At 30.6% G+C, this 7,423-nt stretch overlaps 1 pseudogene; it reads right to left on the bottom strand.

Annotated features, from left to right (window-relative positions):
• Positions 1–2,649: 2,649 nt before the first annotated feature.
• LOC120269525 lies at positions 2,650–2,768 on the bottom strand (annotated as a pseudogene).
• Positions 2,769–7,423: the final 4,655 nt, after the last annotated feature.

The raw sequence follows: 7,423 nt of genomic DNA, 5'->3' as shown, positions 1-7,423 counted from the left end.
CAAGAATGAGAGGCACAAGTAAATGAGAGGAAAGGCAATCGATAGAAGTGGGGTACTCGGACAATGCTCCCCCTAGGACTAATGTTTCAAGTGCAAGACCTACTATTATACTTCCTAACTAATACTTAATGAGTCATGGAAATCCAAAAGCACATGGTCCCAAACCTAAGGTCAACCGTGATTAACTCTAAACTATGTCCCGGTGGAGAAATCGCTGAGTCTCAACACCTCACACTGTGTAAAGTTGCAAGGAGTTCTAGGGATTCCAAGTGATAAACCCTATTTCTATGTGTAGATCTAACCCTTTGGTCCAGGCGAAATACCCCTAGTCACAATTAAGCACCAGAAACTAAAGTCACTTCAACGCTTCACTCTGTTGCTCGTGCAACTAAGCCCAGTGGAGTTCATCCTTTAGTTCTTCACTCTATTGTAATTGCAAAGAACTCTAGGAATTGGAGGTAGGATAAATCACACTGGAGGGGAAAGGGGACACGCCACTACCTCTCCACTCACCCTCTCAACCCTCTCCAATCTAGCTTTGTCTAACCCTCGTGGCATCTCACCCATCCACAAAGGTTACCAAGATGAACTCATAACCCTAGTGTCATCTAAGGGAGAAATCATTTAACAAGCATTCAATATTGAAACTCAATTAAAACATCAATTAAGGAAAACATAATAAAAGGTTAAAGAAACAATAACATCCTAGGGTTTACAAAATCCAAGTACCCACTAGGGGGTTTAGCTCTCCAAGGAGCAAGATACAATCAATAATGAAATCGAAAGTAAAAAACATGTGATCCATTGGAAAAACCCCTCAGTATTCATGTTGATGGTCTTATGGAGTAGCCTCATCTTCTCCAAAGTTCCCCTTGTCCGGCCTAGGTCACACCTCATCGAATCGATGCCAATGAAAGCTCCCCCAAAAACCTTCTTCCAAGCGGAGTGCGGTGTCAAATCCATAGAACCACTCCAAAGGCTTGCAAAAAGCCTCTCAAAACACTAGCTGACGGCCTCCAAAAAGATAGAGAAAAGTTAGAGAGAAGAGTGAAAAGGATCCCCAAAAATCGGGCTGAATCACGACTTAAATAGGGTTGGAATCGGGCATCCACACACCCCTGTGGATTCTCCACACGGTCCTGGGGAATTTCCACACGACCGGAGGATTCTCTGGAAACCTGATTTTTGGGCGGCTGTAAACAGTAACTGCTACATTGATTTGCTACAGTGAGCTATAATAGTACTCCACTAAAACAATCCCAATTCCACACTTTTCATCGAGGCAACATAAATGGGCACACATTTATGCCATAGATCGCAACTCTTCTTTAATCAAAGGCCTCATTAGTAAGATCTTATTATCAATGCACAAGTCAGGATGCGCAAGATCTTGTTATCAATGCACAAGTCAGGATACACAAATGTAACTGCCTTCGTGCCCCTCCAACTCATTGTAATGACTTGAATAAATAGAGGTTGGCACACATTCACGTATCTTAGAGCCCCACTTGTGTCTTCACATTTGTTCCTTCCAAGATTCCACCAAATAGTGCATTCATGATCTACTTTTGGCTTCTTTTCTTAGTACTTAGCTTCACAATCATACATGCACAAAAGAACACAAGTACACATGTATCAGTGCTTAAACCTGATGAAAGTAATGCTCATTATAAGGAAATAATACTTTACATTCTTAATACATAAGTACTTATCACATACTCTGTGTTTTTGGACTTGTTGTGGTTGCCATTGTTGTTGTTGCTACCTTTATTTTAGTGTGGTTATATATACTTATTACCTTGGTGTCAATCCGTTGAATATGGGTAAGATGATTGTTGTGAGTAATTATTGTTAAGTTGTTCCTTGTGATTATAGTGGTATTGTGCAAGGAAAAGGTTAGCCTTATGGTGATCTAGGGTTGAAGTAGGTGTTTGACCTCCCCTGGGTTGTCATGGCAGTATGTCATATGTGCGACCCGCGGAACGGGGCGTGACAGTTTTCATTGAAAAATATGAGGCATTCTGAAAGGAAAACATCAGATTTGCATATTGATAAAAAGTTAGCAGACATTCCCAAAACAAAAGATACTATTAGGGTTTTGATTAAAAAAAATGAGATATTCCGAAAAGAGAACAGCGGATTAGTGTTTTCATTCAAAGCTGAAAAATAAAACACATTTAAAAAAAACATAGTATTAGTGTTATGATTAAAAAAATAGGACACACTACAAAAAAAGTAAAAAAACATATGATTTGGGTTTTGATTGAAAGATAGGAGACACTGCGAAAAGGTAATATAGGAATAGGGTTTTGATTCAACAATAGCATACATTCAAAAATAGCTGGCATCCCAAAAGAAAACACAAGATTAGAATTTTGATTCGAAAATAAGAGGCATTCCGAAAAGAAAATATTGGATTAGGTGTTTTATTAGAAATAGGAGTCATTATGAATAGAAAACATAGGATTATTGTTTTTATTAAAAATTAGCAGAGATTCTCCAAACAAAAGATAGGAGACATTACTCTAAAAAAACTTATGATTAGGGTTTTGATTAAAAATATAGTTTTGTCTTTCATTTTATTATTATTATTCTTATTTTTTAATTAATTAAATCATAAAAATAAACCATGTAGGAAGAAAAGGGGGAGGGGTGCAACATGAGGACTTCGGAGGACATCAGCAACCTTAGTACTACTCTCACCAAAGTTCATTTAACTTTAAAGTTCTGATGAGATACAGTGCTTCAGTGTTGGTATGATCGCACCCTAAAGAAATTCACCCGACTTGAACAAGAATGTATTATGTTTTGATTGAAAAATAGGGGACATTTCTAAAGAAAAACATAAGATTAGGGTTTTGATTAAGAAATAGCAGGCATTCCCAAAAGAAAACATAGGATTAGGGTTTGATTGAAAAATATGAGACATTACTAAATCCAATGGTTTTTTTTCAAACAATACCCTGAATACAATGTTTTCCTATAGTAATTTTTCCTGTTTTTTAAACATAGTAGACATTACTATAAGAAACCATAGGATTAAGCTTTTGATTAATAAATAGTAGACATTCCAAAAAGGAAAGAAAGGATTAGGGTTTTGATTCAAAACCGTAAAATAGGACTTATTCCAAAAAGAAAACATAAGATTAAGGTTTTGATTGATAGATAGGAGATATGATGAAAACAAAACATAAGATTAGTGTTTTGATTTAAATATAGTAGGAATTCCGAAAAGAAAACATACGATTACCGTTTCAATTGAAAAAAATACGAGGCATTCGAAAATAAAACAACTATTATGGTTTTGATTGAAAAATATGCAACATTTTGAAAAGAAAACATAAGATTAGGGTTTTGATTCAAAAACTCGAAAAAAATAAGAAGCCTTGCAAAAAGAAAGCATAGTTTTCGGATTTTTGATTAAAAAAATATGAAACATTACGAAAAGAAAAACATATAATTAGGGTTTTTAATTCAAAAACTTAAAAATAGGGCTTTGATTCAAATATAGTAGGCATTCCGAAAATAAAAACATAGGATTAGGGTTTTTATTGAAAAATAGGAGACATTCTAAAAAAAGAAAATATAGGATTAGAGTTTTGATTCAAATATGGTAAGCGTTCCGAAAAACAACATAGGATTAGGGGTTTGATTCAAACATGTTTTCTTGTAGTAATGTCTACTATCAAAAATAGGGTTTGGAATCAAAACCCTAATCCAGTCTTTTTGAAAATAATACATAGTTGATCAAAAAAATGAGACATTCCAAAAAAAAGAAAGGATTAGGATTTTGATTCAAAACTGAAAACTAGGACACATTACGAAAAGAAAACTTAGGATTAGAGTTTTTATTAAAAATTAGCAGACATTTCAAAAGGAAAAGAAAAGATTAAGTTTTTTATTGAAAAATAGGAGACATTCCTCTAAGAAAACAAATGTTAGGGTTTTCATTCAAAACTGATAAATAGGAAAGATTAAGAAAAGAAAATATAGGATTTGGGTTTTTAATGACAGATAGGAGACATTTCAAAAAGAAAATATTGGATTAGGGTTTTGATTGAAAGATAGGAGACATTCTAGAATGAAAACATAGGGTTAGTATTTTGATTCTTATATAGCAGGCATTCCGAAAAGAAAACATAGGATTAGAGTTTTGATTGAAAAATAGTTGACATTAGTAAAAGAAGACATAGGATTAGTGTTATGAAAGAAAAATAGGAGACATTACTATAAGAAAATATAGGATTAGGGTTTTGACTCAGAAATAGTAGACATCCCGAAAGGAAAACATGTGTATAATGTTTTTATTGAAAAATATGAGACATTTGGAAAAGAAAACATAGGGTTATTGTTTTGATTCAAAAATAGTATACATTAAAAAAAACATAAATTTATGTTTTTCATAAAAATATAGGAGGCATTCCAAAAAAACATAGGATTAGTATTTTGATTAAAAAATATGAGTCATTACGAAAAGAAAACATACAATTATGGTTTTGATTCAAAAATAGTAGACATTCTCAAAAGAAACATAAGTTCAGGGGTTTTATTAAAAAATACAAACCATTCAGAAAAGAAAACATACGATTTGAGTTTTGATTAAAAAATAGGAGGAATTCAAAAAACAATTTATGATTAGGTTTTTGATTAAAAAACTATATGAGACATTACGGAAAGAAAACATACGATTATTGTTTTGATTAAAATATAGCAGACATATACAAAAGAAAACATAAGATTAAGGTTTTGATAGAAAAATAGGTGACATTAATAGGAAAGCATAAGATTAGATTTTTGATTCAAAAATAGTAGACATTTACAAATTAAATCATTTATTATGTTGATTCAAGAATATGAGATTTTTAGAAAAGAAAAAAAACAATAGGGTGTTGATATAAAAATGAAAAATAGAACATGTTCCGAAAAGAAAACATAGGATTAGGGTTTTGATTAAAAGATAGGAGACATTCTGAAAAAAAAAATATAGGCTTAAGGTTTTGATTGAAAAAGTGGAGCCATTCCGAAAAGAAAATGCATAAGATTAATGTTTTGAATGAAAATATGAGATGTTCCGAAAATAAAACATTAGATTAGCGTTTTGCTAAAAAATTAGCTGAAACTCCCAAAACAAAAGATAGGATCACGGTTTTGATTCAAGAAAATGAGACATTATGAAATGCCTCCTATTTTTTCTTTTCATAATGCCTCTTATTTTTTCTTTTTGGAATGTTTCTTATTTATTAGTTTTGAATCTAAACCATTGCCTATGTTTTCTTATATTAATGTGTCCTATATTTCATTCCGAAATAATTGAATGTTTTCTTAATGTCTCCCTATTTATCGATAAATGTTATGTTCACTTTTCATAATGCCTAATATTTTTTAATCAAAACCATAAGTCAAATTGGAGCCATTTCTATTTTTTTGATTAGAAACCCCTAATCCTATCTTTTTGTTTTTTGAAATGTCCCCTTGTTTTTTTAGTTTTTAATCAAACCCAAAAATAAGGGACATCTTTTATTCAAATATACTATTTTTTTGATTCAAAATATAGTAGGCATTCTACATAGAATTAGAGTTTTTTTATTAAAAACATATAAATAGGGAGACATTAAGAAATGAAAACATGGGATTTGGGTTTTGTTTCCAAAATAGAAGACATTCTAAAATGAAAACATAATATTAATGTTTTGAATAAAATATAGTAGGTATTCCGAAAAAAAAATATAGCATTAGGGATTTGAATAAAAATAGCAAATATTTAGAAAAGAAAATTCAGGATTAATGGTTTGATTGAAAAATAGGGGACATTACTATAACAAAACATAGGATTAGGGTTTTGATTTAAACAAAAAACAGGGGACATTTCCAAAAGAAAATATAGGATTAGGGTTTTGATTGAAAAATAACAAAGATTTTCATAAGAAAACGAAGGATTAGGGTTTTGATTAAAAAGAGGAGACATTCCGAAAAGAAAACATAGAATTAGTATTTTGATTGAAAAATAGGAGACATTAAAAAAGAAAAAATAGAATGACTGTTTTGATTTAAAAATAGGATGCATTACCAAAAGAGGATTAGGATTTTGATTAAAAATGAGACATTTCAAAAAAGAAAAACATAGTATTTAGGTTTTCTTATTAAAGGATAGGGTTAGATCTTTTTTGAAATGTCTCCATTTTTTAAAATATATGAGACATTTCAAATCGTTTCATAATGTCTCATAATTTTTCAAAAACATTTGTAAAAGAAAACATAGGATTAGGATTCTGATTGAAAAATAGTAGGCATTCCCAAAAGGAAACAAAAAGTTTATGGTTTTGATTATAAGGAGACATTTCTAAAAAGTAAAAATAGGATTAAGGTTTTGAATAAAAATAGATGACATTGCTATTATGGTGTTGATATAAAAATAACAGTATATTCCAAAAACAAACGATAGTGGACATAGGGAAAAAGAAAGTAAAAAGATTATTGTTTTTGTATTCAAAAAAGAGACACTCACCAAAAGAAACCTAAGATTAGGATTTTCACTAAACAATAGGAGGCTTTTGCAAAAATAATTAAAAATTTGAATTACGATTAAAAAATATGAAATATTTTGAAAACAAAGATTAGGGTTTTGATTCAAAAATAGTAGGCAATCGCAAGAGAAAATATAAGATTAGAGTTTTGATTTATAGAGAGAGAATTCTTCAAAAGAAAAATACAGAAGTAGTGTCTTGATTTAAAACCGAAAATATGGGGCATTTCCAAAAGAAAACATAGTTTTAGGGTTCTAATTCAAAAATAGTAGACATTCAGAAAAAAACATAGGATTTGGGTTTTGAAAAATATGAGGCATTATGAAAAGAAAACATAGGATTATTGTTTTGATTAAAAAATAAGAGACATTCCCAAAAGAAAACATAAGATTAAGATTTGATTAAAAATTAGACATTGTAATAACATTTAGATTAGGGTTTTCATCGTTACTTATTTCTAATAGGACAAAGGATTATGGGATTATGATTTAAAAAAGTTAGAGCAATTTGAAACTATCATTTAAAACGTCTACTATCTTACAAAAAAACATAGTATTAGGGTTTTCAATCCTATGTTTTTGAATTGAAAACATTGGCTTGTTTTGTAATGCGAAAAGAAAACATAGGATTATGGTTGAGATTTAAATATTGTAGGCACTCTGAAAAGAAAACATAGGATTAGGGTTTGACTTTACTGAGACATTACTCTAAGAAAACATAGATTATAATTTTGATTAGGAAAATCGTAGTCATTCATAGAATTAGTGTTTTGATTGAAAATATAGAGAGACATTCCAAAATAAAACATAGGATTAGGGGTTTGAATAAAAATAGTAGACATTCTACATAGGATTAGGGATTTGACTGAAAATCGGAGACATTACTACAAGAAAACAAAG

Source organism: Dioscorea cayenensis, chromosome 9 (genome assembly GCF_009730915.1).
Source record: "Dioscorea cayenensis subsp. rotundata cultivar TDr96_F1 chromosome 9, TDr96_F1_v2_PseudoChromosome.rev07_lg8_w22 25.fasta, whole genome shotgun sequence".
Taxonomy (NCBI): Eukaryota; Viridiplantae; Streptophyta; class Magnoliopsida; order Dioscoreales; family Dioscoreaceae; genus Dioscorea; species Dioscorea cayenensis.
Note: the sequence above shows the minus strand (reverse complement) of the source record. Positions and strands in the feature narration are given on the sequence as shown.